This window comes from Carcharodon carcharias, chromosome 18 (genome assembly GCF_017639515.1).
Source record: "Carcharodon carcharias isolate sCarCar2 chromosome 18, sCarCar2.pri, whole genome shotgun sequence".
Taxonomy (NCBI): domain Eukaryota; kingdom Metazoa; phylum Chordata; class Chondrichthyes; order Lamniformes; family Lamnidae; genus Carcharodon; species Carcharodon carcharias.
In genome coordinates, this window is record NC_054484.1 from 24,714,958 (window position 1) to 24,740,777 (window position 25,820).

The 25,820-nt window shown below is 40.6% G+C and overlaps 1 long non-coding RNA gene across 1 annotated transcript; it reads left to right on the forward strand.

The window, feature by feature from the left end:
• Nucleotides 1-1,551: 1,551 nt before the first annotated feature.
• Nucleotides 1,552-22,630, forward strand: LOC121290547. Its single transcript, XR_005945827.1, has 2 exons — nucleotides 1,552-1,695; nucleotides 21,188-22,630. It is a non-coding gene; the product is annotated as an uncharacterized LOC121290547 (long non-coding RNA).
• Nucleotides 22,631-25,820: the final 3,190 nt, after the last annotated feature.

Below are 25,820 nucleotides of genomic sequence, written 5' to 3' on the forward strand. Positions count from 1 at the left end.
TTCTGTCTACTGCATGCTGCTTCCACAGTTTACCATGCATGTAGTCCTGTGCTTGCACTTCATTTTTAGGTATGGATGGTGCTGCTCCTGTTATGTTGGCCTGCAATATATAGATGTAAGTTATATAGAGGTGGACTCTAACAGAACAGGAGGTATTAATATAAGCATACGAACATACTAAGAGCAAAAGTAGGCCATTTGGCCTCTCAAGCCTGCTCTGTCATTCAATAAGATCATGGCTGATCTGTTTGTGTTTCGAATTCCACATTCCCATCTACCCCCGATAACTTTTGATTCCCTTGCCTAACAAGAGTCTATCTACCTCTGCCTTAAAACTATTCAATGACCCTGCCTCCATCATCTTCTGGGACAGAGTTCCAAAGTCGCACAACATCTGAGGGAAAAAAAATCTCCTAATCTCTGTCCTAAAAGGGTGCCCCCTTATGTTAAAACAGTGCTCCTATTTCTGGGCTCATCCACAAGAGGAAACATCCTTTCCACATCCACCTTGTCAATGCTACTCAGGATCTTACTTACTTCAATCAAGTCACCCTTCACACTTCTAAACTCCAGTGGAAAGAAGCCCAGTCTGTCTAACCTTTCCTAATAAGATAACTCGATCATTCCAGGTATCAGTCTAGTGAACCTCTTCTGAACAGTCTCCAGCACATTTACATCCCTCCTTAAATAAGGAGATCAAAACTGCACACAGTATTCAAGATGCGGTCTCACCAATGCCTTGTATAACTGAAGCATAATGTCCTTACTTTTATGTTCAATTCCTCTCATGACAAAGGATAGAATTCCATTAGCTGCCATAATTACTTGCTGTACCCGCATGCTAACATTTTGTGACTCATGCATTAGAACACCTAGATCCCTCTGCACCTTGGAATTCTGCAGCTGTTCTTCGTTTAAGTAATACTCTGCTTTTTTTATTCTTCTTGCCAAAGTGAACAACTTCACATTTTCCTACATTATACTAAACTTCCTTTGAATTACACCCCTGTATAATAAACTTGCTGGTGTATGTCATAGGTAAATGAACTGCAATATAGGTAAGTATGAGATGATATATTTTAGTAGGAAGAATGAGGAGTCTATACGCCTTGGAAGTGTTTCAAAGAGTTTGGGTAATAAAGAGATCTAGAGTTATAGACACACACATCGCTAAAAGTAGTGATGCATTTTAATAAGTCCATTAAAAAAAAAACAAAAGACTGAAATTCCTTTCTAGAGAGTGAAAGTGAAAAACAGAAAAGTTAAGTTCAAACTGTATTGAACCTTGGTTAGACCACACTTGGAGTAGTCCTGTTCGTCATATTATAAGAAGAACACAGAGGCACTGGAGAAGGTGCAAAAATATTAACCAGAATGATACCAGAACTGAGAGGTTAGTGACCTGACAGAAGTCAAGTTTGTAAGGGTTTGACAGGGTAGATGTCGAAAATCTGTTTTCATTTGCAGTGCCAAAAACAAACACTCAATCCGGAATTCAGGAGAAACCGCTTTAACCGGAGTAGCTAGAATGTGTAACTGACTATAACAAGGAGCAGCTGAGGCGATTGGAATAAATACATTTAAGGGAAACTAGATCAACACATGCGGAAGAAAGGAATAGAAGCTTGACTGGGTTAGATGAAGAAGTGCAGGAGGAGGTGGGCTGAATGGTCGGTTTCTGAGCTGTGAATACATGTAAGACGATATAAATTGTTATATCATTGAGGTTATTGCATTTTAGATAGGTGCTTTACCTTATATTTTCATGACTAGCTGTGGTATATCGTCCAAAGGCGCGGCCGTTATACTGTGTGTCTATTATGTGGAAATGATTTGTGATGCTTTTAGCAGGGTTTGTTGCATTTTTAACATTCTGGGTTGGTCTATTTGTGGTGCGACAGAGGGAATCGATATTTAGCTTTTATTGTTAATCGATTTTTGTTGACGCCGTATTTACATGGGTTGGTGAAAGTTGTTTTGTAACAGGAATGCAAATGATCGGTCCGGAAGAATTTTGAATGACAGTCCAAAAGTTTCTAATCTTCACGCGGGACATCTGCAGAATCACTCGGTAATTATATGAAGGGAAAAAGATGGAGTCTGATTATCTCCCTCATTCCAGTCCTTTTTTTCCCCTCTGAGCTACGCACAAGCAATTTTCACCCTTTGTGACACATTTATTTTAAGACCTTGTAGTAATTCACTTTAGGCACATGGCCATCGTCCCGGGAATTAAGCAGGCTTCCATTTACGCCCCTGTGCAATAAGCTTAGTTATTTTTCTCACATTGGTATTCGCGAATAGAGAAAAAGAAACTTTTATGGTATCTTTATTAGGGGCTGTAATCTCGATATAACGAATGGAATAAACCTGTGTCAACCTTACATTGACAGCCACGTCTTGATTCAATATTGTTATGAGCAGGAGCGAACAGTGTAGCGTTTGAACTAAATAGTTGAATGATAAAGTTCTACTAAATAATATAAAAAATAAAAAAAGTAAAGAGCTGCAGGAAATTCGAAATTTAAGCGGAAAATTTTGCAACAGCTACCCGGCGTCTAAAACAGCAGGGACGGAACTAATGCAAAGTCCCGCTTGAAACATTAGACCATCTCTCTCGATCAGATGGTGACTGATATTCTGCTCCCAGCTCGCATTTTCTGTTCTGATTTTACGCAGTGACCTGTGTTGGACACTGAGTTTATCGGGGTGAAATGCATATCGTCGCGACTTGTTACCCAACTCCTCCAATCCATGGCACCTCCATTTCACAAAGATAACTGGCGAATTATCCTCACATCTATCTTTTAAAGAGAGCTTTAAAATGCAGCGGCTCTAGAAAATATCTTGATGCATTAATGATGGTGCATTACTACTTATTAAGTCTGAATCAAAAAGAAACGCGATAACCCCTATTAAGTGCAAACATTTGCCCTCAAATGTACGTTTTAAAATTGTAGTTCCAAGTATCACCAATTTATCTTATCCATCTTAGCCGCCCATTTGAACAAATACAGACCAGTCCAAATGTACAGTTGTGTGTTAACATGTGGGCTTTATTTTCTACTTACTATTGTTTCCAGTTACAACGTCTAGAGGGTGCAGCAAATTAAATAACGCGGCGCAGATATTTGACCAATGTTTTCCAGATTTTTACTAGCTGTTGAAAAAAAAAGTGGAAGATTTCAGTTGGAAATGACATTGTCATTTCTAAAAGTGCATTGATAAAGTTGTATAATTTTATAAGATTCATCAATCGTGAATGTATAATGGTTGTGCCACCTAAACATCGGAGGAACAAGGTTGATGAATTGTGAATACTACTGGCTGCCTGGCTTGTTGGAATCATGTGGTTTATATAGTCCGGAATTCCTGTTATACCATATGGATTTTCGATGTTTGTAGCCAGTAACCTATAAAACAGCTAAAGCTTCTTTTTGTCCAGCGTGGGGTATTATACACAAAATAATTTAGATCTATCCATTGCTAGCTATCAATATAAAAACCTACCTTAATCGTGATCCCTCCCCCTCCCCACCTCTAATCCTGGAACATATGTCCCCTCACCATCGAGGAAGATGCTTTCTTGACTTGCGGGACATGTCTGATTTAATGGAGAAATAGCAAAGCAGGGCGGTGGGGAATTGGACAGCTCATTGGAAGAGCCGTCGCAGGCACGGTGGGTCGAATCGCCTCATTCTATGTTGTCTCATCCTTTGATTATTTCTGGAGAAATCCCATTTCGACAGTTTGCAACATTTTACTGGCTCACTTTTAAAAAAAATATATCAATGGGATATACATTTGGAAAAAGTAGCCTCGAGAGTAATAGCCCAGTTGCAAAAAAAAAATCACTGCTCATGTCATAAAATGAAATACTCAATTCGCCGGCATTCGATCATTTAATTCAAACTTCAACTGATAAATACTTCACCGCGAAGGTTAATCTGTGGGTTATCCTTGCTGCAGTTTGAAACGTTAATGGTGAAGTTAGTTAACACCATTCTCACCAATGCAAAATCTGCATTAAAATCCTTCGGACCATGGTCTGCTGCGGCAAAGCCATTAAACAGCATGAGTCACTATTAACTTATGAATGAATTATTTGTCACTTCGGGCGATGGATTCCCACGGTGAGTGAGATTTATCCAGAGCGCGGAAATTGAATTTTACCTAGTGCAGAGAAACAGCTATTTCTCCACATCATCCATCCACTTTATTTCATTTATTGCTAAATGATTTGCAAGATGCACGGGCTGCGCAAGGACAAATGGCTCCCCCCACCCCTCCTAAATATTATTATTACCCTAATGATGCATGCAAAATTGAGACGCTTCAGAGCTGGTAGGGGCGAGGTATCTGAGATACAATGTAGGAAAGGACGTGGAGAGAGAGTGAGGGATTTTATGGTATATTTTTTGACAGTGAGATTCAAACACTTTTTGTTTCCAATAAGGGTTTTTTTTTGGACACAGCAGGACTGGTTTCAGTGGCATTGCTGCTTGAAATGTGTTGGGGTTTACCCCAAGATCGGGTAAGATCACAAAGAACTGGAATAAAAGGATTTTAATGATCATTCTGGAGCACTGAGAATCGTTGTTATAGAGTTCACAAAAAATCATGGTGAGGTGGGGGGGGGGGGGGGTGTGGGTGGTGGGTGGAAGATCTCTTTGGGGGCGTTTTCTCAAAGGTCCCGATAAAGCTCCAGAAGCGCCAATCGTTCGACGGGGATCCGGTTGATTTTACATTATCGCGTTCCCATAGATCGAAAGAAAGCTTTTGAAAAAAAAACCCACGATGATCGAGTCGGAGGTACTTTCATGATTTTAACAAGAACAAGCTTCGAAAGAGAAATAAATCGGGTAACCGAGTTAAAAAAAAAGTTGCTTTTTTGTTTGCCGGTGCATTTGTCCAGTTTCAAGGACAAAGCCCATTCCCAGTACTGTACAGCGCAGAATTCGATTGAAGCAGAATGGTTGAATGGTAACTTATTATCACTATTATTTTTGTTTTTATCTTATGAATGGTAACTTTGTTGCCCTGATAGGTTTCAGGCCGCCTACAAGTGCGTGTCGTGAGAGGGTTTGCAGCGAGTACCTGGGCCCTCTACCAGCTGTGCAGGGCCCTTGTGAACTAATCAGCTAATTTATTTATTTTGTTTCACAGACTGCGATACTCAAGCTATCACTTTCTCCCAGCCTGCCATCTCTGATGGATTAATGCAAGTGGCTGGTGTGGAAAAAAAAACCGTCTCCACCAGATGCTGAACACTGTTGCCCACCGAAACAATCTTGGAGCCTTTCCGTGCACTCACTCACTTCCCAGCGCCTTTTTCATGGTTAGAATTTAAAGTTCCCCAGAGTTTGGCTTCTCCAGGCCTGTCCGCTGATCACATGCATGTTTCAGTAACTGACGTGCGCGTCAATATCTGCCCACAGCCTCTGCTTTGGGACGTGTCAAATGGAGATAGTTTTTTTTAAAAAATCGTGTTTGAATGTTTAAATGTTACACTTACCTTCAGAATAAAAAGTACACAATCCCTTGCCTTCCTCTTTCTTTCTTATCTGCCTTTTTCCCACCTTCACTCATTCACTTTCAGGGTCAGAAATTGGCGCCAATTAAAAGTTTTTTAAAATTACATTAAATGGTAATTCGATACAACCGGGATAAATCAAATATTTGCCTATATCAGCGATAAGATAACCACAATGGAGCAAACCCGTCCAAAGTTCATGGTGCGGATGGGATAATTCCAAGAGTCTGAACAGATGACTGAACGATTCGTGATATAACTTTAAATGCCCTCTGACAAATATTTCAAAAACCAAATCAATCGCTTTCGAAGAAATTTCTTAGGTGCGCCAAACCTGCTTCCCTGATTAGTGGGCATTATCCCCGTGCCGAAGGGAAGTTTCCAAGTATGTGCATTGTGGACATTTTGCACACGCTCGAGCCCAGGCTCGCTTTGAATTCCCCAGCTGTAATCTATAAGGTACCTGGTTACGAATGTTTTAATACAAGAATTACCTAAAATATTAATGCGAGCGCTAAGTGTATTTAGCATTGGGCGAGGAGGATTTTAATTGGAGTCTGGGCGTATTTCTTTATTTTAATGTGAAGTATTAAGGTCTTCCACAACATGACATCTAAACAATGAGCCCGTTGTGAATTGGGATCAATTCATTGATAAACTTGGACGAAGTCACCGCGACAACATGAAGGAAAGCATTGAATGTGTCTCTGCTTTAGGTTTCACATCAAACTGTATTTTGTAGGGTTTGAGAAATAATCCCTTATTAACAGGCTGAGTGACGCTGACATTAATGAAACCTCATGACTTCCAGGTACATGGCATTTTGTCAGGTCTGTGTGGAACTCCATCTCTAATTAACCTTAAATATGACGAGCTGATGGGACAAGTATTGTGACGCACTGTGCGATGGCTGTTTAAGTAAAAAGTGATGCAGGTGGGCAAGGTGAATTGCGCGTCCTGATGGTTACTTTTCAGAATATCTAGCATAACATTTACTTATTAATCCTCCTCCTCTCATAAGTTCCTCCTCAAGTCACAAGCCATCTTGACTTGGTGTAGATATCGCTGTTCCTTCACTGTCGCTGGGTCAAAATCCTGGAACTCCCTCTCCAACATCACTGTAGGTGTAGCTACACCACATGGACTGCTGCCCTTCGAGAAGATAGCTCACTGCCACCTTCTCGAGGGCAGTTAGAGATGGGCAATAAACCAGCCACGTCTTCATCCCATGAATGAATAAAAAAAAAAACTTTGCTTAGTAAAACCGGGGTTCCCAGCAGCTCATACATGTGTGGGAGGGTAGTCATGCAAATACATTTGTATCAGTGAGTTGATCCCTGATATTGATTATGGTTCAGGTTCTGTGGTAGACCAGCTCACCATAGAAGTTAAGGGTTTCAATGTAAATCTCGTCTTGACTCGGTGAGAAACAGACAAAACAAAACCCAACCTTATAGGTCAGCAACAGTACATTGAACTGGTTTGGCACTGTAACTGATGCAAATTCATCTCAAACTTTGGTCTTTAGTGTGTTGAGAAGTTCGACTTGGCCCTGACTCTCAAGTCATTTTAGTGCTGATGTATACCCAAAGCCATTTCAAACCAATTACCTGTGGTAGTAAAATATACACTCAAAGACATAGAGCGAGTCCACTAGGAGGGATTAAACTGTGGGTTGGAATTTGGATATTTGGTCAATTAAATCAAATTGAATTGAGACAAACTGTGGAGGCAATGATACACTGCTACTGCTTCACATCAGTTGTATAACTGCAGAAGTACAAAGGGAAATTTAAGAAGATCCTAGATGGTTGGATCTATTGCTTAGAAAAATCATAGATTTCATTTATTAATGTTAATATTAAAAAGAAGGGATTCGTTTAACCACAAGCAAAACTTTGTACATGTGCAGATCTATATTCTCCCTTGCCAGAGAGTGATACAGAGTTAGTAGTATACCTTGACTCTATGTAACCAAATGCATTACAATTGTGTTAATATTATTTGGCGAAAGGTACAGTGAAGATTCCTGATATTCACTTTTTAAACCATTGTGGAAGAGGGAAAATGGGAGGGGAATATGACACATTATGCTTTTGAGGAAGTTCTGAGGTTTTTATCTGTTGGATGATATAATGTAGCTTGTGTTAATGTAATTTCCTGGAAGAATTTTTCAGGATATATCACATTACATTCTAATTACTGGACCTATTTTTCTTTCACAATTTGAAGAGGATATTGTAAATATTCTAATGCACATTACCCAACCATAGCCCAATTATTACTTTCACTGCCTCCAGCTGTACTGAGACAAAATTGCAAAGGAATTTCATGCACCATTTGATCCAGTTTTTCCTGCTTCTTTGCTTAATCAGATTATTTAAAAAAACATACAAACATTATGAAACCATTGGAGGGATATGATATTTTTATTTAAGTCATTATGATACAGATCATAAGTCACTCATCTAGGCCTAGCCATCTTCAGTTGCTTCATCAATGGCCTTCCCTTCATCATAAGGTCAGACGTGGGGATGTTCATTGATGATTGCACAATATTCAGCAGCATTCACAACTCCTCAGATACTGAAGTAATCTGTGTCCATGAGCAGCAAATCCTGGACAATACTCAGGCTTGGGCTGATAAGTGGCAAGCAACATTCATGCCACACAAGTTCCAGGTAATGACCATCTCCAACAAGAGAGAATCTTACCATCTTTCCTTGACATTCAATGGAATTATCATTGCTGAAGCCCCCACCAGCAACATCTTGGGGGTTACCATTGACCAGCCATGTAAGTACAGTGGCTATGAGAGTAAGTCAGAGGCTGGGAATTCTGCAGAGAGTAACTCACTTCCTGACTCCCCAAAGCCTGTCCACCATCTACAAGGCAGAAGTCAGGAGTGTGATGGAATACTCTCCGCTTGCTTGGATAACCGTAGCTTCAACATTCAAAAACTCAACACCGTCCAGGACAAAGTAGCCCACTTTATTGGCATCCCATCCGCACCTTAAACATTCACTCCCTCCACCACTGACGTACAGTGGCAGCAGTGTGTACTATATACAAGACCCACTGCAGTAACTCACCAAGGCTCTTCGGCCACACCTTTCAAAACCGTGACCTCCACCATCTAGAAGGATGATGGTAGCAGACATGTGGGAACACCACCACCTGGAAGTTCCTCTCCAAGCCACACACTACCCTGACTTGGAACTATGTTGCCGTTCCTTCACAGTTGCTGGGTCAAAATCCTGGAATTCCCTTCCCAGCAGCACTCTGAGTCTTATTGGTTTTGGATTTTGTTTTCAGTGGAACAAGGAATGAGGCTCGCCATTCAACTCACTGACAGCTGTTCACAAACTTTTTTGCATCTTGTCAACAGACATTTCCTCTGATCTGGTGCCTTTTCCAGCATAGTCTCCTGTGCTTGGGATCTGTGACATGCTAATGAGGGTAAGCAAAGGTTTCTTTCAACCAATCACATTGAAGACTCTCAATGAGACATGCAGATTCCAAGCCAAGAGGTATGAAGCAGGAAATATATTTAGATAATACACAGAAAACAAAATATTGTTTGAGAAATACAGTTAGGATTAAGGGCGGGAGATAAAGGAGACAGACAGAAAACAATTTAAAAAGTGATTTTTGTTTTTATCCCCAACACTAATTTTCCTCTGAGGGGACAGGACTCTACCATTGTAAAATAAATTTTTCAGGGCCAGAGATTTTGTTCAGTGGTAATTTTCACATAACACAGCATTAAAGACTCACTCCAGAAAGTACTAGTCCTAAACATTTCAACCACTTTTATTGAGAAACTAAGGATAAGAACCCTAATTTCGTGCAAGTTATCATTTCAATGCTGAGTCTATTGGTGAGGATTGCAACAGCGTACCATGTCCAGGAACAGGATACCTCTGTCAACAGCCTTTGGACTTCACCCTTTAACTGCATACATGCACAGTCAGAGTTGCCATTAGCTTTCTTCCATTATACAATGATAGCAAGTGCCTGATGGCCTCACTATTATACTTATCACAAATTCTGTGGGGGTGTTGACTTCAACTAAGTTCCCTCATAAAATGATAGCTTTGAGCCTTACTCTTAGCTCTTCAATAACTGCTAAATGCTCAAAACAAAGTTATTAATGCCTACTTTTGTTCTCAAGACAACCTATAAAAAACAACTGGACCTTCTGTTAATTCAGGTGGAATTTGGTTCTTGTGTTATAACTGAAGGCGTATCCTAGCTGGCTTGCTGATTTTTTTTCAACTTTGACACAAGATTGTCTATTGCTAATAAATTAGTGCACTAATATTGAGCACATTGGGGCAATAGCCATATTGCCAGGATGCAAGGCTTTATTAGTAATACAAACTTCAGCAATACCATGAGCAAGTGACAAATCAGAAACAGTAAAGCATTAATTTTGCAAAGTAGCTTGATGGGGGAGATGCATGGTAAACATGAAGGAGGCTCCAATATGTATCTCAAGCATGATAAAGAGAAGACTGGAACTATATTTTTTTCCTTAAAGGGCTCATATGTTAATCCATAAATAACATTCATGGTATGTGCAATGCTAGTTTTATTAATTAAGGTTTAATTAGTGAAAAAACTGAAAAGCAGCCACTCATGGTGCACAATGTTGTCTTATCTCTTCTCAAACACCACAATAGCTAATTAACTGATATCAAAGATAAGTTTGGTAATCCAGCTGTGGAATGAATAACTACTTAGTGAAAATTTGGAAATCCAAATCTACATATAAGGCCCAGTGTACAGAAAGAGTTCGAGCAGAGACTTGACATAGATGACTAAATTATGGATCGATACATTTGATCTGAAATCAAATAGATTGATGAGAAAGGAATATGTAGCTTTGTACCTAATGGACCAGCAAAAAGGCAAATACCATTTTTCTTCTTCACCTTGCTATAGTGAACTCTTAAACACTGCATATTCTTGTTTATACAGCTTTAGAAATGTAAAAGTTCAATCAATATGGTTTGTAGCAAAATAATCAAACAGAATGTGACACTTGTGGTTACCAAAAAGTTGTCATCTGCATTAATCTTCCAGGAAAGAGTTGGGATACCATGATTATTTTCATTGGAGCAATAGAATAAAAGAGGTGTGTTGGAGTTTTTTTTAAAGAACTATGAATGGTTTGGTGAGGTGAGCGGGAAAGATTATTTCCGTTGACTGTAGAGCCAGTGGTGAGGGAGTCATTTAGTTAAAAATTGTCGCCAAGAGAGTGAGGGGAGAGGTTTGGAAAGATTTCTTTTGGCAGCGAGATGTTGGAGTTTGTAAAGATTGACTCGCATTTACACTGTGTCTCATGGCCTCAAGATGTCCAAAAGTGCTCTATAGCTAATGGAATATTTCTGAAGTATAATCACTGCTGTAATATAGGAAAGAGGACAACTGATTTGTGCACAGCATGGCCCCACAAACAACAATGTGATAATAGCCATGTAATCTCATTTAATGAAGTTGTGAAGGATATATGTGGTCCAGGACAGCAGGGAGAATGGGATACTTTGTCACAGGTGAAATTGTAGCAGAGGCCCAAGCAGCTTTTATGAGCAAGGTAGATTATTATTTGAAGCATGTGTTCATGCAGGGCTACAGGGTACAAATATTAAAATTTATTTTGGATTGCTCTAACCAAGAGCTGGAACATATATGGTGGGTTCAATGACTTCCTTCTGTGCTGGAAACTTGCAAGTTCTGTGGTTTGAAATGTAATTACGCTGGCAACACAATCTATAGTCTATGCGAGGTTACAGAAAAGAGAATCAAAATCACTACCAGCATTTCTTTAATCCTGCAAGACCACATTCCTCATTTTCAGAGGTGTTTTATTTTCAGTCATTTTTTAACAAACAGGGAATACAGCAGTTTATTTTATGACCACACAGTTCACGTACAGAAGACAAGTACTGGAGAACAGCCTTTGAGTAGTGCATTAAATGTTACTGGTGATGTATTGCTTGATTAGGACAACATCTGATATGCATTCTACCCACTTCAGCTGCAGCTTTAAAATTCAGCTACACTTTAAAAAATGGAATTTAAAAAAAAATGATTTACTATAGATGAAAACTCCTGCCAAAATTTGGTTACTTTTCATCAACACCACTAAACCTTTTCTGTTTGATTAAAAAATTCTACCAGCAGCTCCTATGATGGGGCTGTAAAATTCCACCCAAAGAGTTTTGAAAATGTATGTACATTTGAACATAAAAATTAGGAGCAGGAGTAGTCTACTCAGCCCCTCGAGCCTGCTCTGCATTCAGTAAGATCGTGGCTGATCTGATTATAACCTCAACCCCATATTCTTGCTTACCCAAATAAGCTTTCATCCCCTTGCTTATCAAGAATCTATCCACCTATGCCATAAGAATCTTCAAAGACTCTGCTTCCACTGCCTTTTGAGGAAGAGAGTTCCAAAGACTCACAATCCTCTGAGAGAATAGATGTTTCCTCATCTCTGTCTTAAATGGGCGACCCCCTTATTTTTAAACAGTGAACCCCAGTTCTAAATCCTCCCACAATTGGAAACATCCTCTCCACATCCACCCCGTCAAGACCCCTCAGGACCTTGTATGTTTCAATCAAGGCACCTCTTACTCTTCTAAACCCCAGTGGATACAAGCTTATCCTGTCCAATGTTTTCTCGTAAGAAAACACCCATTCCAGGTATTAGTCTAGTAAACCTTCTCTGAATTGCTTGCAATGCATTTATACATTTACTTAAATAAGGAGGCCAATACTGTTCACAGTACTCCAGTTGTGGTCCCACCAATGCCCTGTATAACTGAAGCATAACCTCCCTACTTTTGTATTCAATTCCTCTATTCTATTAGCTTTCCTAATTACTTGCTGCACCTGCATACTAACCTTCTGCGATTCATGCACTAAAACACACAGATCCCTCTGTATCTCAGAGTTCTGCAGTTTCTCACCTTTTAGATAATATGCTTCTATTTTGGAACTGGACTAATCTATGTGCTGCCATGCCCTTCTCAGTACCATGTGCTATGGCGTGCTCATTTTGACTCATTTGATGAATATCCCATATGTACCGTAACTGTGGTTTTATTTACTGTACAGCCAAGCTGCACTAACTTCACAATAAAAAAAAGCTTAGGTTTCTTATCAACAATGATCTGCACAATATGTGAAAGGAATCCTCTCCCTTCAGTGTTTGGATCACATGCTGCAGTTGAATTTTACAATCTCCATTTCAGCAGATTTGTCTTGTGTTGGTATCAGTATATCCATCTGTCTCTCCATGAACAAGAATGTGCCTTATAACACACTTAAGACAGCCTTAAAACACATCTGATCATGTTTTATGAGACTTAATTCATAACTTCCTCTGAGCAGAGGCTGAAATTCATTCCTTTTAGAACTAGGCATTTGAGTTTGCTGTAAAATGTGGATACTGCAAATGGCAGCCACAGAATTGCTGTCAGAATCTGAATCAATCCCATTTTAAGGGAAAAGGCTGAACTCTTTTTAAGTTCTTTTTTTAACAATATGAAAGCTGACACTGAACTATAGAGCTAGCTCTACGAGCAAGTACCATAAAAATATATTTGTGCCCTCCAAAAATCTAAACCTTCTCAGATCCAGCTATGTCCCCAGTGAACCCAAGAAATTAAATCTTGCGTCTTCAGCCTCCAGTAATACTTGTGAACATCACTACTGGCTGGTTGCTTTTAAAGAAGAATAGAACAGCCATCAATTTATTTAACTGGCTTAATCAATTTATTGAACCAGCTTAATATATTTATTTAACCAGCTTAACTGATTTTCTTTTGAAAAACGTTTTGTGTTCCTCTTTTCCATAATAATCACTAATCCCCTTTATTTTGCCACCAAAGCTTCTTGTGGGTCTCCACCTTTATCAGTATAATACTTCACTATTTTACTCTTTGTTAAATATGCTCATGGCAGATCTAACCTGCGGCTAAGATTGCATTATGTGTGCTGGCATCAAACACCTTTTCCTAGAGATTTTTCAGAGATTTTCTCTGCTCAGTATTACTAGTTACAGATCTCTTCATGATCTTGCTACAATTGCTGAAAAGAGGAAAACTTCATGACTGAAAGAAAGCAAGATTTGCATTTATATGGCACCTTTCACAACCTCAGGGCTTCCCAAAGTACCTTACGGTCAACATGGTACCTTTGAAATGTAGTCACTCTTGAAATGCCCTCAACCTAGAATATTGCTCCAAAGGAACACTTTTTCTGGGGAAAAATGTTTGTATTTCAATATGAGTGTAAATCTAATTTAGCATAACCTTGTCATTAATGAGTCTAATAAGAGCTTAATAAGCAAAAATTATTTTAAATTAAACTTTTGTTAATGTTTATTGTTTCACTTTCAGAGGAATAAGATCTATTAGACCAGTAGTAAAATCTGACAATTAAGGTTTCCTAGCTATATTCAATCACGTATGTCTAATATTTTGCTTGAATTTCAGCTCTGCACCCTAATCTTTTAATGATACATCTGGTTGCAGGCTACCTGCAATTTACCAATCTAAAGCAGTGCAATGGATGTCTTGTGACACAAGCGAGTGTACATATCTTTCTTCATAACTTTAATAATTATGTGGCAATTTGATGGAATGCAATCCTCTTAATAGTTTACAACTTACAAGGTATGATAGTTGTTCAGTTTTGCCTCTAGTTCCCAGCAAAAATAGTGGCCAATAACTGTATTTTACCCTCAGAGAAATAGCACGTGCCTCCATCTGTCCTAAGAGGCAGGATAATGTAGTTGGCCTGACATTGAAGACTAACTGAATTGTTTCCATCACTATCCGAAGCTTGCCTGAGAATAACGTAGCTTCGTGCTGATCTCAATGAGCTGTTGACAGGGTCATTTTTTTTATTCAATCTAAGTTTGAAATAAGCTCCCCTATACTTTTGATCTTTTGCATTCTTTGCATCTGCCAATGCTTTTTTGATGGAGCGTTGCAAAATGCTAAAGCATGATGGAGAATCAATGTGGTGTTTTGTTACTTAGATGAGATAATTGTGGAATATCTACCTCAGCACAATCAGGAAATTGTACCCAAAATATGTTTGAAATTGTGCTGGTTAGGTTAGGCTTCAAGCTTCCTGCCAAAAGTTATTTGATAAAGTGCCACATAATAGACTTGTCAGCAAAGTTGAAGCCCATGGAATAAAAGGAACAGTGGCAGCATGGATACAAGGTTGGCTGAGTGACTGGAAACAAGTGTATAATGATGAAAAGTTGATTTTTGGACTGGTAGAAGATATATAGTGGGGTTCTCCTGGGGTCAAACCAAGAACCACTGCTTTTTTGACCTATGTTAATGATCTAGACTTTGCACAGGGCCCAATTTTAAAATTTATGAATGGCACAAAACTTGGAAGTATTGTGAACTGTGTGGAGAATATAAGAAACTTCAAGAGAGGAATGGGTGGAAAAGGGGCAGATGAAATTTAATGCAGAGAAATGTGAAGTGAATTATTTTGGTATGAAGAATGAGGGGAGGCAATATAAAATAAAGGGTACAATCCTAAAAGGGTTGCGGGAGCTGGGCTAAAGGTACAAAAATCATCGAAGGTGGCAGAGCAAGTTGTGAAAGTGGTCACTAAAGCAAATGGCATCCTTGGTTTTATAAATAGGGGTATGGAGTACAAAGCTAAGTAAGTTCTGATGAATCTATGTAAAGTCCTGATTTCGGCCTGAATTTTGTCTGGGCACCACACTTTAGGAAGGATATGAAAGCATTAGACTAGGGAGCTGGCAGAAAAGATTCAAGAGAATGGTTTCAGGGATGAGGAACTTCAGCTGTGTGGGTAGATTGGAGAAGCTGGGGCTGTTGTCCTTGGACAATAGAAGGTTAAGAAGAGATTTGATAAGAGGTATTCAAAACATTGGAGAGGTCTGGACAGAGTAGATAGGGAGAAACTGTTCCCATTGACAGAAATGTTGAGAATTAGAGGATATCGATTTAATGTGATTGGCAAAAGAAGCAACAGTGATTTGAGGAAAATGATTTTATGCAGCACCTGGAGTGCTCTTCCTGAGAATGGTTCAATTAAGGCCTTCAAAAGAGAATTGAACAATAATTTGAAGCAGAAAAATTTACAGGGCTGTGGGGAAAAGGTGAGGGGCTGGGAAGTGAGTTGCTCTATCAGTATTGTAGGCTTTTGCCTACAACCACACCACCCCCCTCCACTTCTCTCTCCCCACCCAACCCCACTCCCCCACCACCTTAAACCAGTTTATATTTCACCCCTTCCTGGGATTCGCCTAGTTCTGTCGAAGGGTCATGAGGACTTGAAACGTCAACTCTTTTCTTTTCCGCCGATGCTGCCAGACCTGCTGAGTTTTTCCAGGTAATTCTGTTTTTGTTTTGCTCTATCAGTAAGCTGGCACAGATATGATAGGCTGAATGGCCTTCTTCTTCTATGATACTAACATGCTTGAGAGACTGAATGTCCTACTGGTGTCCCTATGCTGGAGTTCCTCAAGGAAACAGGAGGTATAGCCTTCGGAGAAAAGTAACAGACAAAATTTATTGGACAGCATCTTCTGGTCGGCGAGCAGGCAGTGGGGCCCATTCATCGATGCGCAAAATGATGTGGGGTGACATCGGGCGTGCGTCCTGAGGTCACTGCGCATGAGTTAGATTTTCAGTTCGGTGGCTGCGCAGCCTCCAAACTGTCAAAGGCCTATTGAGACCATTAAAAAGTAATTAAACTGATTAATGGACCTGCCTATCCAACCTTAAGGTTGACGGGCAAGGCGAAGAGCCCAGGCAGGCTTCAGAAAAAACATGAAACCTCATGAACGGGCGGGATGAGGTTTCATGAGGGCATTAAGATTTGTATGAAATGTCTAAGTAAAAGAAATTGACATGTCCCAACTCATGAGACAGTGGCACATGAGGGGACATGTCAATAATCTTTTTTCCCACCTTTATTCAATGTTTGAAATCTGAGCCGATCTCCCTGAGGCAGCACTTTGCCTCAGGGAGACCTGTGCGCTCTTTTGTGTGCATACGTGAAAGAGTGCACCCCTGGCTCAGGGAATCCCCCCTCGCCTGCACAGGGAGCGCATAGCGCTTCTGAACTGACGTCACACTGAGCAGGCCTTAATTGGCCCGCCTATGTAAAATGGCGGCATGCCTTCAACCGGGGGCGCCGATCGGGAACCCCTCTGCTTGCGCCCGCTCCTGCACAACCTCCACCAACAGGGGGAAGATCCTGCCCATTACCTACCAGAAAGTGCAGTGCAGAAACTGTTTATCAGTATTGTGGCTTGGTCTCACTGTCAGTAGATATTGCAAAATATTCACTTAGATTTCAGAAGGATGATTAATATCATCCTTTCAAGTTAGATGAGTTAATTTACTGCAAGTAATGTAATGGTAATAAAAACAGAAAATATTGGAAATAGCGCATGTCTGGCAGCATCAGTGGAGCGAGAAGCATTTTAGGTTGATCGCCTTTCATCAGAACTTGGACAACTTAGGGATGTTTTTTAAAATTTATTGCCCATCCCCTAATTGTCCTTGTTGAGAGGGCATTTTAAGAGTCAACCACATTCCTGTGGGTCTGGATTCACATGTAGGCCAGACCAGGTAAGGACAGCAGATTTCCTTCCCTAAAGGACATTACTGAACCAAGTTTTAATCAAGTACAGTGGCAGCGAAAGGGGTGTGGCAAAGAACAAAAGGGAAGGCCTGTGATAGTGTAGTAGGGAGGAGAGATTAAATGACAAAAGGGTTGATGGTGCAGGGCAAAAGATAGTGGTAATGAGTCAAGTAATGAAACAAACAATGTGTCTAAAGAAGGCGCGAATGGCAGAATGATAAACAGATGCCATCCGAAACAGGGGGGCATGGACATTGAGAAGGGAGGAGGTAAAAAGGCAGGGGCTGTAACCCTTGTGTTTGCATGGGAAGGTGCCATGGGTTGGCAAGGGGTTGTTCAGAGTGATTGAAGGGTGAATCAGGGTGCTGGGTAGGGAACGGTCCTTTCGGAAGGATGAATTTGGGAGGAAGGTGGGTTTAGCACCATGCTGGCGATGAAAAGGAGGATGATCTGTTGAATATGGAGGCTGTTGGTGTGGAAAGTGAGAACAAGAGGGAGGGGAAGGGGCGAAAGCAGGACAGGAAATGGGATGGACATAGTTGAGGGCCTTAAAATGCATGGTGGGAGGGAATATGGCAGAAGCACTAGTATGGAAGGTTGCATAATCAGAACAGATTTGATGAAAGTGAAGAAACTGGGAGAATGGAATAGAATCCTTACAGGAAATGGGATGTGTGGAAGCGTAGTGAATGTAGTTGTAGGAGTCAGTGGGCTTAAAGTGACGAAAGGTTGATGGCCTATCCCAAGAAATAGAGACAGAGAAGTCGAGGAAGGGAAGGGAAGAGATGGAGATGGACCATGTGAAGGCAAGAGAAGGGTGGAAATTAGAAGAAAAGTTGATTATATTTTACAATTCAAGGTAAGAGCAGGAAATAGCACCAATACCAAAGTACTGGAAAAAGAGGTGAGTTGAGGGTGGGTGGGGTGGGGGTTGTTGAGTAGGACTGAAACAAAGAATATTCTACAGATCCCATGAAAAAGCAGGCATAGCTAGGACCTGTACAGGCTCCCATTGCAGCACCATTTATTTGGAGGAAATGAATGGATTTGAAGGAGAAGTTTTTAACGTGAGAATAAGTTCAGCCAGGTGGAGGGGGTGCTGGTGGATGGGAACTGTTTGGGCCTCCATTCAAGGAAGAAGCGGAGTACTTTCAGACAGTTCAGTTGGGGGATGATGGCTCAGCAAAATTAGCAGAATTGTTACAATTTAGTCGCTCCCGAAATGGCAGATCCATAGTGGGCCAGGAACCTGTGGAATATTCAGCAGACTTTGCCATGGCCCTTTAACTGAGCCATGCTATTAGCAGCCCACTTCAGAATTCTTCAACTAATCAGGAAGGACAGGCAAGATCTATGTGCTAGGCCTATTAAAGAAAGGATTTCCAATTAAAGGGACCCCAGCTTGGGCTACAATGGGTCACCCCCACCTGGTCATGGGAATTCTGCTCCCCGGTTCTCTCACTCTTACCTTGAGGTCTTTTTGTGAGACCTGAGGAGCTTCAGTGAGGTGAGCTCTCCCCAGGGCATAAGGAAGTGGAGAACCTCTCCAACCGATCAGTTGTGGATGGAATTAGCTGAGGAAGTCAATGGAAGGAGTGTGGTCCCTCCAACATGGTGACAGTGCCTCAAGAACCCAAGACCACAGGAGGGTGGGAAAAGTGAGTAGCGTAACACTTTCAATGCCAAGCCCCTGACTTTCCCAGCATTCTCCTGCACAGCACTCCTGAACAACGCTCTTGCAGATCTACTTGTCCCCTTCTCTTCCGACACTTTGCATCCCCATCTGAACAGCCAACATTCACACTTACTCTCATCCTATTGCCCTCTCATTCCCATACCTTGGACTCACCCTCCACAAACATCATCCTTTCCTGCTATCCAGGCAAGCCATTACTGACACTCCTAACTCTCTGCTTTCTTTTCTTGCAGGAGAAGCCATTAGCAATGCCTTCCCACCTGGTTCACTGGGAAGGAGGTCTTACTCCTGGAGGCTGCAGATGACATCAATGACATCCCCTGAAAACCTGAGACTTCTGAGACCCTAGTGCTCACAGAGAGCTGATCCTCAGCCTGTTGACCCTGTGTTGGTGGTGGGGTGGGAGAGGGGGTGGGGTGGGGGGGGAGGGGGGAGGGCGGCGGCTGTTGGTGGGGGAGCGGGGTGGTGGTGGATCTCACCTCCTTAAAGCTGGATCTCTGTGCCCATTCCCTCAGTCCTGTGAAGAAGCATGTGGCTGAGGAGAAGAGAGCTTATGTTGGTGCTCTTGGTGTTGCTGCTTTTCATCAAAGTTGAAAGACAAAGCTGCATAATGTGCTGCTCGGTGTCAAACTGATAACACTCTTGTGGAGTGCTTTGGGGTGGTTTACTGCATTTATAAATTTGCATTTACTGCTATATATATACAAGTTGCTGTTAGTGTGCAGCTGTGTGCTAAGGAACTACTGGGTACAAACTACCCAAAGTCCTTTGCTGTCCCTTGAACCCCTCTGGTAGGATACTTTTCCACCACTTTGATTCCGCATTACTATTGGGCCAGTTCTCAAATTAAGCAGCATAGGAACATAGGAACATAGGACTTCAGGAGCAGGAGTAGGCCATCCAGTCTTTTGAGCCTGTTCCACATTCAATGAGACCATGGCTGCTCTGGTTGTGATCTCAACTCCACTTTGCTGCGTGCCCCCCATTACCCCTTGATTCCCTTGTCTATCAGAAATCTGTCTAACTCTGCCTTGAATATATTCAATGATCCAGCCTCCACTGCTTTCTGGATAAAAGAATTCCACAAACTCTTGACCGTTTGAGAGAAAAATTTTCTCCTCATCTCCATCTTAAACGGTAGGCCTCTTATTCTTAAATTGTATCCCCTGGTTCTAGCCTCTTCCACAAGTGGAAAAATCCTTCCGATATTCACCCTCAGGATCTTATATGTTTCAATAAGATCATTTCTCTTTCTTCTAAACTCCAAAGGATAAAGGGCCAACCTATTCAATTTTACCTCAAAGGGTAAATCCTTCATCCCTGCAATGAGTCCAGCGAACCTTCTCTGAACTGCTTCTAATGCAATTATATGTTTTTCTCAAATAAGGAGATCAAACTGCTCACAGTATTCCAGGTGTGGTCTTACCAAGACCCTCCTTTTATATTCCAGCCCCCTTGCAATAAATGCCAATATTCCTTTTGCCTTCCTAGTCACTTGCTGCACCTGCATACTAACTTTTTGTGATTCATGTACCAGGACACCCTCGGTACTACCAAGTTCTGCAATCTTTCTCCATTTAAATAGTATATTGCTTTTCTATTCTTGCTGCCAAATTGGACAAGTTCACATTTTCCCACATTCTAATGCCAAATTTTTGCCCACACACTTAACCTGTCTATATCCCTTTGCAGCAACTTCCAAGTACTTGAATCATAGAATCATTGAAACTTCCAGCACAGAAGGAGGCCATTCAATCCATCGTACTTGTGCTGGCTCTTTGGAAGAGCAGTTGTGCTTAGTCCCACATCTCCACTGTTTGTCTGTAACCTTGTAAGTTACTTATCCTTAAGTATTTGTCTGACTCCCTTTTATAAACAATTATGGAATCAGCTTCTACCACTTTTTCATGCAAGCCATTCCAGAGCCCAGTAACTGTCTGAGTGAAAACAATTTTCCTTTCTCTCCTCTAGATCTTTTTCCAATGATTTTGAATCTATGACCTGTATTTATTAACCCACTTGTCAGAGGGAATATTTTTTCGCTATTTATTCTAGCAAAACCAGGCATCATCTGGAAAACCTGCATTATGTCACTTTTTAATCTGCCTATTCCAAGGGGCACAGGCCCAACTTTTTCAACTTTTCCTCACAACTGGATTCCCTCATCCCTGGTAACATCCTGGTTACCTTCCTTTACCCTTTCTAATGCCTTTACATCTTTCCTGAAATGTGGAGCTGTGCTGAACGCGAGACTTTATAAGATGGTTATGTTTTAAACTTTCTCTTTTTAACTTAAGGTAAAATAGAATGTTCTGAATGGGAGATGAAGTGATCATACTAATTCTGCCCGGAGACACGCCCGTGCGATTTGTGACCAGCACCTATAGAAAATCAAGTGACAAGTTTTCACACCTTGACACAAAAGAAGGGTTTTCCTAGACAAAGACACACAGACTGAGAAGGAACCGGAGGGGGAGACAGAAAAATACTGCCGTGAAAAGCAGAGGAAAAGACTGTTTTTTGTATTAGCCACCTAGCAGGATGTTGGTGGGAACTGGTTCTCTATTTGAAGAGATGGAACTTGTGGAGATTTAAGGAACAAGGAATCACCAGTATGGGCCTTGCTGCTGGAAGTTGGCTCAGGGATACTGAGAGACTGAATGGAACAATGTTCAAAGGGCACTGGAAAACTCACCTGAGGATGGCAAGGTGAAGGGAGCCTGCTGAAAACCCATGGGGTATTTGGGACTTAACCTTAAAGGCTGCATATCTGCTGGGAGCATGGCTTTAAAGTAATTTTGTTTTGTTAAATAGTTAATAGGGAAGTACCTTTTTTGTAGTTTGGTGCATTAGTTTCCTATTAAGTAATAGTTAGCCTATGTTGATTTTAGTTTGCTTGTTTGTTACAGTATAAGTCTTAAAATGTAAAATCTTGCAATGTGATTCTTTCTGTCAGTCGCTGAGAAATTCATCTCATTTTTGTAAAAATTATTGGTCTCTATGGGAATCATAACAGGTGCCCACAATACTCCAGCTGAAGCCTTGCCAGTTATTTATGAAGTTCTGGCATGATGTCTTTGCTGTTATATTCTATTCCATTATTTATAAACCCAAGTAAGTCATATGTATTTTTAACCACCTTATCAACTTGCCCTATCAGCTTTGAAATCTCTCTACTCATCCACACATTTCAAGATAGTGCTATTTATGGTTTACTGTCTTTCCATATTAGCCCTCCTAAAGTGCTTTGCTTCACATTTCTCTGTGAGATCCATCTGCCATGCTTTTGCCTATTTCACTCAACTGTCTGTGTCAACCTGAAACCTTTAACTATCCTTATCATGATTGACCACTTTGCCCAATTTTGTAACATAATAAAAATTTATACTGTTGCTCCCTGCACAGCAGTCCAGGTAAAGAAGGAATGAAAGTCACATAAAACACAAAGAAGTTATGTTAACTTATTTCCGAATTCTCTGAATAATCCACATTCCAAATGAGATATTTTGTTGGTCAGCTAATTCTGAATTCAATTGAATCTTTCTTATCTAGTAAATAGTAAAGTTGAGCTGAGTATTTTATTTGCTTTAGTTTCAAATATATTCTGTCCAATTAGTTGTAACAAGCTTACAGCCATAATGTGCAGTTGTCATATCTTTTATTGTCATATATTAACAATGTGTTTTGGATTTGAGTTTTGTGCATTATTCATCTGCAAATAAATTTGATTAGTTGTTTTAGCCTGTATGTATCAATCTGACAGTGTGTTATTTTTCACTTCTCAAGCAAGGAGAGAATGGAATGGACATCCATGTTATTTCCAGTGAGCGATTTAAAGCAATTGTTAAACCTGGGAATGCTAACTGGTATACAGTGGTGTATGAAGATGCAGAAACTAGTGCGAGCTTGTGTGCAAGAAGATTATTTAGGAAAAAATCCTGAATTTTAATATCTTTGACCAAATGCTGTGACAGAAGGATTTACTGAGGTTGTGTGGGGGCTGAGTGGAACAGAAAATAGTTTTTTCACCACAAAAAAATTGAGCAATTAGCAGATCTTTGAATAGAAATAACATTTTATGAGTGGAACACTTTTAAGTTTGTCAGTGACATAACAGGTTAGCTATGCTACATGGTTTGAAACAATGTGAAGCTGTTCCAGTTTTGCTTTGCTCCAAATCAAACTTGATAAAACATAACAGCTAAAAAAAGTATGCATCAAGGTTATGAATTTCCTAAGTTATTCCATTTGAAGCTTGGAATCCTTTTAATGTTAGTATGGAGATAATAAAATCATCATCTTTCTAATGCCATTAAAAACATAGTTGGTATTCAGGTGCCAGTGAATGGCACCTTTAGTTTCCACGCCAGAGAGCAATTTGAAATTGGTGGTATAACTCCGATCTGCCGATAGGTACCAGCCTGAAGCCTGTAGTATGGCATCATTTTAAAAAAAGTGGAGAGAGCTCTTGCAAGTGTAAGTGCATTATCTGACAGCTGCCAGAAAAAATAAAAATAAAATCTTACAGTTTGTTGTTTGAATTACTTTTAATGAAGCTTTTCACTGGTATTTATTGGTGTTTCATTGGTTATTGGAGCAAAAAGACGTTACTGTGGCCGCTGACTTGTCTCCAGGATGGTGTGTTGCCACCATGGTGCCAGGGTCAAAGATGTCATAGGACATTCTTCTGGGAGAGGCTGATCAGCCAGCGGTTGTGGTCCACATTGGTACCAATGACTTAGGTAGGAAGGGTGATGTGGTCCTGCAATCAGAATTTAGGGACCTAGGTAGAAAATTAGCAGGCAGCACCTCAAATGTAGTAATCGTCAGGTTAATCCCAGTGTCATGTGCCTGTGAGTATAGAAATTGGAGGATAAGGCAGATGAATGCGTGGCTGGAAAGATGGTGCAGGAGGGAAAGCTTTATATTCCTGGGATACTGGGACTGGCTCTGGGGAAGATGGCACCTGTACAAGCCAGACGGGTTGCACCTGAACAGAGATGTTGGGAGGGCTTTAAACTAACTTGGTGGGGGTGTGGGAACCAAGCAAAAATAGTAGAGAGGAATACCAGGGTGCACAAAATACTGGGAGGGACAGATAACACTAGTATAAAGAATAGTAAGTTAATAGGTAAAGTTGGAGTAAGGGAGAAAGTAACAAGACCTAAATCAGGGTCACTATGCATGTATGTGAGTGCACAGAGTGTAGTAAATAAAATTGGGGAGTAACAGGCGCAAATTGCCATGTGGAAATATGATGTTGTGGTGATAACAGAGACCTGGCTCAAGGACGGGCAGAACTGGGAGTTAAATATTCCTGGGTACAAAGTGTTCAGAAGAGATAGGAAAGAAAGGAAAGGAGGAGGGGTGGTGGTATTTGTTAAGGAGAGCATTGCAGTGCTGGAGAAAGAGGATGTCCCAGAGGGTTCAAGGACAGAATCAATTTGGCTAAAACTAATGAACAAAAAGGGTGCAATTATATTTCTTAGTATAATATATAGACTGCCAAATAGTGAGAAGGATGTAGAAGAACAAGTCTGCAGGGAATTACAGAGAGATGCAAGCATTATAGTGGGGGACTGTAATTACCCAAATGTAGACTGGGTCAGCGGTAGTGTAAAGGGCAGAGAGAAGCAAAAGTTCCTAGAATATGTTCAGGAAAATTTTCCACAGTAGTATGTGCCCAATCCAACAAGAAAAAAATGCACCATTGGACCTGGTTCCTGGAAATGAGGCGGGCCAAATAGATCAAGTGTCAGTGGGGAAACATTTAGGAGACAGTGATCATTGTATTTTACATTTTAGGATGATGATAGAAAAGGACGCTAGGCAATCCAGAATAAAAATAACTAACTGGACGAGAGCAGACTTTGATGGGACAAGAACAGAGCTGGGCCAGGTATACCGGAAAAACTGTAGCTGAACAATAGGTTATCTTCAAAAAAGAATTGTTTTGGGCACAGTCAAGGTATATTCTATTGAAAGGGAAAGGTGGGACAAACAAATCCAGAGCTCTCTGGATGAAAAAGGAGATAGAAATTAAGAAAAAGAAGAAAAAGTGCGCTCAAGAGGTAGAAAGTACAACTGAGAACCAAGAGGAATACAGAAGGTTCAGAGGGGAGGTGAAAAAGCCTATTAGAGAAGCAAAGAGGGATTATGAGAAAAGACTGGCAGCCAAAACAAAGGGGAATCCTTTAAGTCTTCTGTAGGCATATAAATGGTAAAAGGGTGGTAAAAGGAGGAGTAGGGCCAATTATGGACCTAAGAGGGAATTTATAAATGGATGAAGGGGCCATGGTTGAGGTATTAAATTAATACTTTGCATCTGTCTTTACCAAGGATGAAGATGCTACTCAGGCCATGGTGACAGATGAGGAAACTCTGTCACTGGAAGGGTTCAAAATTGCTGAGGAGGAAGTGTTGAATAGATTTAAAGTTGGCAAGGCACTGGGACTGGATTGAGATGCATCCAAGGATATTGAAGGAAGTGAGAGTAGAAATTGTAGGGGCGCAGGCCATAATCTTTCAGTCTTCCCTAGACTCAGGGGTGGTGCCAGAGGATTGTAGAATTGCAAAAATTACACCCATGTTCAAAAAAGGTTGTAAGGATAAGCCCAGCAATTATAGACCAGTCAGTTTAACTTCAATGATGGGCAAGATTCTAGAAACAGTTATTTGTGGATATAATTAGTAGTCACAAGGATAAATATGGGTTATAAATAAGGAAGAGCCAGCATGGATTTGTAAAGGGGAAATTGTGTTTAACTAACTTTCTAGAGTATTTTGAAGAGGTAACAGAAAAGGTCGATGAGGGTAATGCTGTTGATGTGGTGTACATAGACTTTCAAAAGGCATTTTATACAATGCCATACAACAGACTTGTGAGAAAAGTTATTGCTCATAGAATAGAAGGGACAGTAGCAACGTGGA